The sequence below is a fragment of the Cavia porcellus genome, unplaced genomic scaffold, assembly GCF_034190915.1.
Source record: "Cavia porcellus strain 051 isolate PalLab524CR breed Dunkin Hartley unplaced genomic scaffold, mCavPor4.1 scaffold_23, whole genome shotgun sequence".
Classification (NCBI taxonomy): Eukaryota; Metazoa; Chordata; class Mammalia; order Rodentia; family Caviidae; genus Cavia; species Cavia porcellus.
This window is the reverse complement of record NW_026947506.1, coordinates 47,358,209-47,369,640: the sequence shown is the minus strand read 5'-3', so window position 1 is coordinate 47,369,640 and position 11,432 is coordinate 47,358,209. Positions and strand designations below refer to the sequence as shown.

Below are 11,432 nucleotides of genomic sequence, written 5' to 3'. Positions count from 1 at the left end.
CATTCTCAGGCACCAGGCCCAGCCCTGCAGAAGTCTATTTCCTTCCTGGCCCTTCCTGTATGCTCCAGAGGGCTCCCTTCCACTCCCAGGAGCACTGCAGAGCCCCTGGGGCCTGAGGCCTCCTCTGGTGAGGCTCCCATGCCCTCCTGCTGGGCATGCCAAACCCATAATGGAGACTCACACTGAGCAACCCTGACTTGCACACCGAACACTGAGCCAGGAAGCAGTGCAGTGTGAAATCCCTCTAATCCTTGTACGTAAATATTTGCTGATCACTTATGTAACACCACACCCTGGCTCCTTCCCATCCAAGAATGAAATTTCCTCATTGGATCAAACTGGTTTGTCCAGATCTTTTTTCCTTTAAAATCCGCACTCCCTTAAATGTCCTTACAGCTTCCCATTCTGGTTGCAAAACAGCTTATCACATGAACCAGAGCATGTATTATTTTGAGTTCTGTGTTCTTCTGTTAATTTGAATGTAAAGCTTGTTGCATTTGCATGCCATGCTAACTAATAAGCATTCTCATGCATTAATCAGACTTCAATATAATGGACCAAAAATATTGATTTTAAAGGAAAATCTGTTGCTTCTTTTGTTTCCTAAGATTTCACGGTGGTGGCAGGTGACATAATTCTACACATTTGAAACTTCCCTGAACAAAAAGATGTTTCCACTTACAGACTTGAGAGTAAAGAAAAACTGTAAAGTTTTACAGTTCAAAGTTAAGGCTATTCCTTCTTTGTTATTCAAAAGCGAAGACCAGAGACTATGGTCCTTTGTCTTAGCAAAGCCTTTAAAGAGTCTTTTGATATACAAAAGGCAGGCACAATACAACTACAAAGTAAAGAGCTAAGATTCTCTGCAGAATAAGTGAAAAGAATCCTAGGCCAGATGAATCCATCAAGAGTAAGATTATGGGTTCATTTGAAAAGGGAACAGAGGAGAGTATGAAATGACCATGAAACATTCACGCCCCAGAAGAGCCGATAATGGAACCAATCTGTAGGGAGCAGCTTCCAATAGCTGCTGCTGCCCTGCCCCTCCTGCCTGAGGGCATTTTGTGTGTCAGCCTATATTTCCCATGATCCTCATGTCTGCCTACATTACCCATAATCCTCTCCTGCTTACGTCATATATCCGGATGTGATGATGACCTATCAGATAACATTCTGTGCCCTCTTCCTGCCCTTGGCACGCCCCCCACCCTTTATAAGTGGTAGCCATTTTAAAAATAAACGAGACTCGATTGGAATCGCATCCTGTCTCCCTCTCTCTTTTCTCTTGCCCTGCCCCCATCCCCGATCCCCTCTCCAGGTGAGACCCATGGATTGGTCTGCAGGCCGGATCACCAATCCCATCTAAATTGCAAAGGATAGGATGATGCTGGCTACCACTTGGGCTGTACAGGTGAGTTACGGGATTAGGAAGTGGACAAGCTAAGCACAACTTTCCTCCTTCAGGGAATTAAGTCAGTCCATGTTGACCCTTTTGCATACCTAGATTCACCAGCAAGAGGTCTGGGGCCACTGAAGGTTCAGGTTTGTGGGTAACCCAAAAAACACCCCCACAGCACCTAATTCTATACAGATTAGGATGCTGCTCTAATGTGATTCTGTTTTTGAAGGAGCTTTTTTAAAATCAGGGTTTAAAATATTTTCTGGCTTATAAAAATACCTCTGTGTATTTGTGTGTGTGTGTGTGTGTGTGTGTGTGTGTGTGTGTGTGTGTGCATGCTAAAGATTGAACACAAGGCTTTCACACTGAGTTACAACCCAGGTCTTTAAAAAAACAAAACAAAACTTTGTTTTAAGACAGGCTCTTGCTAAGTTGCTAAGCAACACATGCTGGGCTGGAACTTTTGATCCTCCTGTCTCAGCCTCCCAGAGCACTGGTACTGGAGACATGTGTCACCATGCCCTTCCTCTGAGGAGATTCTAGATTCACACTAGGAATATAAGTAAGTGCCAGTATGAGCCATAGGAAGGTTAGTAGACAGACTTAAAAAGTATGGGGTAGTAGGGCAAAGATTCCAGCTAGAAGAGACCTGCTCTGACCTAGGGGTACAATCCAGCCACTCCACAAAAACAGGGACGAGCTTTTATGGATGAACTGATGTGGGCAGGATCCATCCAACTGTTACTTCAGCATTGGTTTCCATGGCTCCGGAGAAGTCTGCATGGCTTGGGGGGCACTAAGTTCCCATTATGCACTCATCCTTGGTTGGAAGCGGTCTGCCTTGGGCCCCATTGGGAGATGATTTTCCTGCTCAGTGTGGGAGGTCTGACCTAGAGTGGGGCGGTCTGTGAGGGTGCAGCTTTGGTGACTTCTGGGTGTTACTCGGGAGTGGACTTTCCAAAACTGTCCATTGTAGAAGCTGGCACCCGAGTGTGCCTGAAAACTTGGTTACTCTTAGCTTGGGTTTTGAGGATAGATGAGCTGCACTGGATAAATTTAGGGCTACTAAACCTTGTAATATAGACACTCCTCAGTGAGTGCCAGGTCTGCTGCAGGACTGAGCTGGAATCTCACCCAGAGGTAGGGGGCACTGACAGAGGTGAAGAGCGGAGTTTCCTCGTCTGCCTTCTACCTGTCTTTACTTCTTCCTTCCTACTTCAAGTTACTACAGAACCAAAAGATAATGTTGTGAGATTATTTCTCTTCTGCTCTAATCTTTATAAGTCATCTGACTTCCCGATATTATTTAGATTTTAATATGATTCTTCTTTAACAATAACAGAGTTCTTACAGCATGAATAAACTTTTTTAAGTTAATAAAGCAATCTGCATAATATTTTCATTGTATCAGTAGTAAAGATCATTGCAGAACCAGCCTTGTGATTAAACAGAGAGATAATAACCTTAAGAATGTTCTCAAGTCCTATTAATATAGAAGTAAGTCCAAACAGCTTTAGATTTGTCTGGGTATCATATGCAAATAAAGCTTTCGATTTTGGTAGAATTTCACACAAATACATGTACATGCATGTAGAGGCAAATATAAAATATCACATAAATAATAACACTAAAAATCTGCATTCTAAGTCATATACATATGTCTGTTTAGGTCATATTTAATTATTATTTAATATATCAAAAACCATTTTAATCAGAAATTTGAAGGAGTCGATTGGCATGATTTTCCCTTGCTTTGCATGTCTTCACAAAGTGAAAACCATGGTGAATGCTGCTGCCTAAAATCATGATTATGCCATGTCCCCACTTCCCTTATCTCTTGGCCTGGCCCCATGTGACTTCTGGCTCTTCCTTAAGGTCAAAATGACCGTGAGAAGGACACATTTTGAATCCAGTCAGGACACTGAGGCAGCCCGGACAGGGGAGCTAAAGACCCCCAGGAAAGTGGACTCCGGAGTTGCTGCAGGAAGTGGCGAGGATGGGGGACAAGACAAGTGTGCTCCAAGGGATCAGAAGTATTTTGAGGGCAGTTATGAAAGTGCCTTTCTTGCTGTGCTACATTTTTAATTTAAATGCTCATGACAACTCTTGCTCACACCTTGTCCTTAGCACGTTATGCCCCTTGGAACTCTTCATGGCATTTGGAGGTGTACCAGCTGCAATCCTGTGTCTGGCCTAGGTTATTCTCCCTCCTGCCTGTGTGGGGTGCTGTGTTCTGCACCATCCTATCGCACCGGGTGATTGGCCCTCTCCTACTTCACTTACTGTATTCTTCTGTAGCTCATTGACTTCCTGAATCTTCATTCACACACGTATCCATCTTTTCCTTCTCCATGCTGGGGGAAATGCAGTCTATTTAACTTTATCAGTTCTATTATGTAATCCATCCACTTACTTTCTCTTTTAATTCAGGAACTTGTTTTTCTTTTGGAGAAGCAGTTTTCTGAGGCATCACGGATCCCAGAGCAAATAACTTGTTAAATCATTCTAGCTTCTGGCCAATCCTCTGGTATGAGAGCCTGACTTCTTACCAGGGCATGTGGAGCTGGCTCTGTGACTGGGCTATGCCTGCAGAGTGGCCTCCCATCCTGTCCTGAGCACACAGAACCAAGCTCTGAGATACACCCGCCCTCCTTGGCAGCATCACTAACATCGGTGGTGGCCATTTGCAGTGGGTCTGTTGGATGATGTTGTGGGGGAAGAATTTGATAAAAACTCTTACACATCCATTCCTGGAACTGAACTTACAGAGCCTGAGGTGAGCCAAAGTTTCCTCCCCGGGGTCATTTTTTAGGCAGGCTTTGCCTAGGGTCAATGACACAGAGCACACAAGGAGTGTCTCTCTGGTATCCTGCAAGCACTTACCTAGGCTTGGGTCAGACCTGCATCAGCCTCTGTTTGTCAGGAATCACAGATGTTTGACCCCATGTTGAGTGAGGACACATAATAGATTGACATTTGAAACATGATCCATAGACAACATTTTCCTCGGCCTGTTACCGTGGTAATATGAGGTTTCCCAGCCTAAACGGAACCTCACAACTTATTCTGGCTACAGCCATCGCTCCTATGTGGATTTTCATTATAGTTTGAATACAGATGACTCTCTAAGGAGTTCAGATTCACCAAGGAAAAACTTGATATCACAGTGGTAGTTAATAAGAATAAAACTGTTCAGATAAGAAACTCTTTAGTCCAAAATGGAAATAGAATTCCGCTCACTGCTCTACATTTTAATTGGAAAAATAAACTCCCAAGTGGAAGATGCTCAAATAGGTTCTTTAAAATATTAATCAACATAAATAAAAATGTAAGATATTTGAAATGATATCTCTTTTACAACAGCACAGTTTGAAATTAGTAGCAGAGTGTTCTTTGTCCTGAGTTCTGTGCAATTTTCCTCTCCTTCTCCCCTCTCTGTGACACAAGCTTCCCCTGAGCTAAGCCAGGAAACCTGCAGATCAACAGCATTGAATATTAATTCCCTTTATCGCAGACAAGGCTTTCAGGAGCTGTCCTGCTCCATCTCTGTCTGAGCTGAAAGCTTAAGGCAAGGCTAATTTCAACAACCTAATGAGATAAACAAATATTTAGCAATGACCTGGAGAGGGCCCTGGCAACATATAACCCATGCTATCTGATCTGTATGGATGATTTTAGACATTAATAGGAATCTAGAATCTGGGGGAAAAGGAAAGTACCAAAAAGTACAAATACTGATAAACGGGAGAGAAATTCAGAGTAACGGAGATTCAGAAAAGCTACAAACAGTGCATATTTTAGAGACTACTTCCAAAGTCTTCCTATACAAATAGCTTGGGCACTAATCCTCATCCTTGGTAGTTGTTAAGTGAGATGTCTCAAGATTAGATCCTGAAACCAATGTGATCTCAACTCTTTCCTCACTTTTTGTAAATGACCTGCAGCCAGGCATGGAGTAAGAGGTACATAAACAAGGGGGGGAGTTTTAACAGAGCCTCCTGCCAATCTTTTCACCAAAGATGTTCATAGAGTTTTAGGACAAAAGCCAAAAACAAAATAAATGAAACACCAGCAAAAGAAATTGCAGAGCCACTTACTAATGGACTTAGAGATATGACAGGTAGATGTTCCCCCTGGTCATTCTACACGGGAGCAGGGAAACCTTGAGAAGACAGCCACAAAGCAACAATAAATGATATTATCAATAAACAACATTAAAACAACTGTGGTCCCACACTACCTAAAAGTTTTAATGAGATGGATGAGACTGAGTCTATTATCCTGTGAGGAGGAATTTATATCCAAGTTATTTTATCTTTATGTCACCAGAAGAAATTTCTGTAAATCTTAAGAGAAAGCCTTAGAAATACTTTTTTTTTCTTGTCTTTTCTCCTCACTATTGGTTATTGAACCCAGACTCTTTGCCCTGAACGACATCCCTAGCATTGGGGTCCCACTTAGTTGCTAGTTTATTAAGATTGAGGTCGAAGTTGGAAATGTCATGCCTCAGCCTTCCAGAGAGCTGGGATTACAGAAACATACATCACAATCAGCTACAAAGCTCCTACTGACAGGGGGATGCAGGAGTGAAGAGAAATTCAAATTCAATTTCTCCTACACTCTCACAACAATAACCAACAGGGAAGACTTCTGTAACCACAGTTTCCGGGATGTCACCTCATCAGAATGCAAGCACTGAACCCACAGGGTACGTAAGCTTGCTGCCTTCTAGCTACACTAAGTTGTAAAATATCTATCTGTAGATCCCTTCAGGGCCCACAGGTGAGGCCAGGGTTCCAAGGCCTTGTCTACACTGTAGGTGTCCTCCACAGTACCCAGGTGATTAGTACCTGTGCTTCTGCCCGATAGGCTGCTGACAGAGGTCACCATGTTCCCATGAAGGTCAGTGTTCTAGTGTGGCCCTACTACATCATTGTGATGTCACAAAGGATCCCACTGAAGACATGTAGAGGGCACAGTATGCAAAAGGACCCCAAGCTTTCATGCCCACTCTGGGTACCCCAGGAACCTTCACTCACAAAGGCCTCTGGAAGATATCCCCAAAGACTGTCCTTTGGGGTTCTGGTGGAGGCCATATCAGGCAGAAAAAGATGGACTAAGCCAATGGCCATTGGTGATGAATGTGGCTTCCTGACTTTCTCTGGAGTTGGGAATTGGGCTCAAAGTCCCAACTTTTAATCCTGCCCTCAGCTTTCTGGTGGTCACTCCTATCCAGGAGTTACTGACAGACTGGAAATAACTAATCACCTGATCTGCAAACAAAAAGATCCTTGAGACTTTAAAAGTTCCAAGGATTTTAGTTTCATGCCAAGAAACAAAGAGGAAGACCAAATATATATTGAACTACTGTGAAAGTTGTGTGATCTGTTCCATCTGCCATGAATCCTGCCTCTGTCACTCTCCTTCGGCCTCATGATTCCACCATGAAGCGCTCGCTGAAAACCTTTCCTTCTGTGACTCCAGGCCTGCTGTCTGTACTTGTGAGGAGGCACCCTAAAGCCTCCCACGGTTATAGGACCTTTGGAAGGTGACTGATCATGGAGCTTGTACCTGCCTTGCTGTTAGGAGATGAGGTTTGGGCAGAAGCACTGGTCACCGGAGGGAGTTGTGTCCCAGGAGGCTATGTTCCTCTCCCTGGCTCCTCCTTTGCTCTCTCCTTCCTGCCCACCATGCCATAAGCATCTCCCTTCCGCCATACCCCTCTGCATGCCTTCCTGCCACAGAGCCAGGACTGAAACATGAACCAGTAAATGGCTCCTCTAAGTTTCAAGTGTTGAGGGCTGCATCTCAGACTGGAAAGACTGGCAAAAATATTCAGGCTTTGCTGTGTGATGGGATTTCTGAGATAAGCGTATTGGCACTAATGTATCTGACACCTTGAGTACTCTCCATGTGTCTATTCTCTTTACAGCTAACCGAAACATCTGGTTTCCTCTATATTCATGCTCAGATTAAACACAATATAGAGATCTCTGTGAAATGAAACACATTCTATGGTAAAAGTCTATTTTAACCAGCATTACCTAATGTTGTATATTTTATGCTGTAGGTTAGGTCTTTGTTCTGCTTTCTTAGGTGTTGCATTAGATCAAGAAAATCAATACCTGTTTGACCTCCCCTGTGGGGTTCAACCATTTATCTGCACAGCGATGCTATAAAGGTTCACTGAGGCACCTTCTCTTTCACAGGTTGTTAACCAAGAGTAAAGGAACCCTAAATTTCTCTGTGAATACAGATTTAAGTCACACATGAGTGAAACCCCGCGATATTTCAGTGAAACAGCAAGCCTTAAAGTTCATTCTATCATATCAGTGTTTCAATTCAGAATATACAGAGAACACAGAAATTTGTACAGTGCTTTAAGAGCAACCTACACCATATGGGCCATGATTAATCCCAGAGAATTAGATACTGCCACACTGATAGACTCTTAATTCACTCAAAACACCAGGAGAGAATTTGTCTGAACAAACAAGATACGGACAGCTCCTCATTTGGTACATAAAGCCCCAGATAAAATTGCTTTTCTCGTGGATCTCATCAGAAATAATGTTCAGATGAGATTCTTTTCAGAAATAATGTTCCACAAGCTACCCTAAGGAGCACCAGGAGTGACAGAGAGGGGGAAACTACTTCTTCATAGTGTGATAGTCTCTACCCAGAGGAGCCCTGAAGCCCAGTTAGCATGAAGCTGTGCAGGAAGGTGCCGTCATGGTCCATCTATGTGGCAGTGTCTCTCATTCAGTCGATGTCTCCTGGAGATGCACCCTCAGCCCAGTGAGTCTTGCTTTAGATGTGATTCCATGTGGTTTCCTTGTACTTCAAATGCATTCTACTGTGTGACGCAACTTTTCTTGGTGTTCTGTTCTGAGTCAGTTCTCAGTAGAATCAGATTCATTAATCCAGAAGAAAAAGGTTTTCTTCACCTATTATTATGAGACAATTTAAAGACTTTTGAGGGCTTATTGGCTACTGTAGGTCAATAACTGAGTTCCTAGGTTTGTTATAAATATCACCCTGAATAGCATTATAAATTCTTGATAATTAAATTTCTCTAAACAAGAATGGTAGTTTGTGATTTAAACTCATGTCTTCAATATCTCCCCAACCCAGACCTTTAGAAGAACCACACATCTTTGCATCTGTTTATTTATATCCAGGTAGACATTCTGTTCACATGTAGAGTCAATTTCAGGGGAGCCTGGGCAGACTGGATTCTTCCTCCATCTGTCTTTTGGATCCAGGTTTCTTTCTGAAGGCTTCTGTGAGACTTCTGCTGACTTAAAGACGCTTCTTTGACAGGAAGAGCCCAGTGCTCCTCAACTCTTGTTGCATCCATTTCTCAGTATGTAGGCTCAGCTCTTTGGAAATTTAATTACATTATTCTGCAGACAATTTGCATCATTTAGACCAAACTTCAAGTTTGGTGACTTTTCTTCATCGACCTTAAGGAAGGAAACCCATTGACCATGCCTTGAAAATGATTCATTAGCTTCCCGAATTTCACAATCTTATTTGTCAGCAGGCTCTATATAAAAACTGAAGGGGAACCATCTGTAAGACAACAGTGCAACAATTTTCCGCTCATTTCTAGAATGTAGACCAATCCCAAGCCAGGTTCCCCTGTGGCAGGCTGTCACACAGAGTGCAGACTGAGAAGGGAGAAGAGAATTCTTATTTTCAGAGACAGCAAGTGTACCATTGGAGAGGGCCATTGCTTTGACATATGGTAGTGGAAAGGGGACTTTTAAGTTTCAACAGGAAATAAACTTCAAAAATTGACAACCTTGCCAGGCATGGTGGTGCACACCTCTAATCCCAGCACTTGGGAGGCTGAGGCAGGAAGAGCACCATGTGTTTGAGGCCAGTCTGTCTAAAATAGTGAGCTCAAGGTCAGCCTGAACTGCACAGCAAGGCCCTGTCTCAGAAAATAAATTAACGTACTAAAGATTTGCTCAGCATTCTAAGGACTTCCGAGACAGGAGCTGCTGTGGGAATCCATGTATGGGAGAATGAGGAAGATGAGACCAAAATTGCCCTAATTTAGCCGTGCACAAGAGGAAAATCCCAAACAAGACCCTCAGCCACCTGATGTCTCCAGAAGTTCAGACTTTGGGGAAGTCCAAAGATGCTATTGTCAGTAACAGTTGTGACTATGATTCCTAAAAAAAAACCCCACTTATATGAATCGTTTTGACTCTTCAGGAGGACAGTTTCCCAAATGTTCATAAAGCCTACATGTTTGTGTTGAAAAATCACACATAGAAGTATCTTGAGGTGAAGTAAGCCAACGGGGAACAGATACATTGATTATTCCTGTGAACACTGTTGGGAAATTTTGCAAAGGCTGCCTGATGTCTCTGATACATAACTTGTCCTTCATTGGCACCCAGTGAGGTGGGAGCTGCCCAAGACCCCCAGGCTTGGTTGATCTGCCTGCATTTCTACAACATGTTCTGCTCTTTATGTCTCTTGATTCTCATGGGCTTATTCTCAAGGTAAATTAAACCTTTTAATTCCTAGAAACGTGTAGCTCTGACATTAAGAAGACAAGAAGCAAATAGCAACAAAAACTGTTTTTAATTCTATGGAGAATTCCATCTTGTCCCTAGGAGAACCTGCTCTCTGGGCTGGGCTATGGTTTGGGTCTGGATGCACCGCAAAGCCCAGCCTGTTCGAAGTTGGACTTTTGGACGATGATTGGATCAAAGAGCTGCTATGCTGGTTAGATCGGAATGCACTGTTTGGAAGCCGGGTCTGGTCCAGGGACCCGACCTAAAAGGGTGTCTCTGACTCCTCTTTCTGCTTCTTCCTGCCCACCATGAGGCGAGCAGTGCCTTTCCTGCGTAGGCCACTTCCACCAGGCCAGTTCTGGTGAGAGCCAGCAAACTGTAGAATAAAACCATCAGCCAAAATAAATCTCTCTGCTTTTCAGTTGTGAGGGTTGAGTGTTGTGTCCAGGTAACAACAGCATAACTAAGAGGAGCTGGTGCTGGAGTTAGGAGCTTTGGGCTTGTTACTTTCTCAGAACCTTACTGCTTCTGTGACATCATTAACTTCCACCCCCAGAGGTGTGTGGGAGCCAGGGCCATTTTACCAGTCACCCTAACAAAGTGAAGAAAGGACTGGACTCTCGGGTTCCAAGAACTGAGAGGTCCATTCTGACCCTCCGAACCAGGAACCACTTACCCCAGCTCTCTCTGGATGACTCTCATGTTGCTTTTAAAATTCGGAGGATAAAAGGAAGTGTCATTTCTACATTTTATGTGTGAAGCAGTTATATGAGGTACAGGCGGGTTGTGATAAGTGATAAATACACAACTATAGTAAGATTCCCGAAGCAGCCAGCTATAGTGTAATCCCAGTGCTTGGTGGGTTGATATTGGGGAGCACTGCAAGTTCAAGGTCACCTTGGGCAACTTAGTGAGTTCATGGCCAGCCTGAACTATTCAGCAAGACCATATCTAAAACAAACCAACCAAAGGAAAGAAAAGCAGAAAGAAAGGGAGGGAAAAAATAGCTATAAAAGGTAATATATTTAAAAAGATTACTCAGATATGTGTTTGTGACCCTAAACTATATTCAAGCCCACTGTAAAGAAGAAAAATATTAGGAAAAAACAATAAATGTGCTCATTCGTTTATAATGATAACTTGGGAAAAAAGCAAGGCATCATATATTAAGAATTCCCTTGAAGGTAGATGGAGTAAGAGATACTTTAAATGACAGACACGGGAAGAGTGAATTTAAAAACAAACTGTCTGCTGTCTATAAGAAACTCAAAGCACAATACCATAAAGTTGAAAGCATAAAGATATACAGAAAAGCTTAATAAAACAATGGCTAGATATTTTATGAATTCACAGGCACAGTGATATTAATATAGATAAAAATAATTGCTGTAGACAGAGATATCAGATAATTCCAAAATGATGAACCCAGCAAAATGGTATAATGGTTTAAAATATCTTTGCAATAAACTACAGAGCCTCAAAATATAACGAAGTCAAAC

The 11,432-nt window shown here is 42.8% G+C and overlaps 1 long non-coding RNA gene across 1 annotated transcript; it reads left to right on the top strand.

The window, feature by feature from the left end:
* Positions 1-1,254: 1,254 nt before the first annotated feature.
* On the top strand, positions 1,255-10,354 carry LOC134472378 (uncharacterized). Its single transcript, XR_010042183.1, has 2 exons — positions 1,255-1,411; positions 10,033-10,354. It is a non-coding gene; the product is annotated as an uncharacterized LOC134472378 (long non-coding RNA).
* The last annotated feature ends 1,078 nt before the right edge of the window (positions 10,355-11,432 follow it).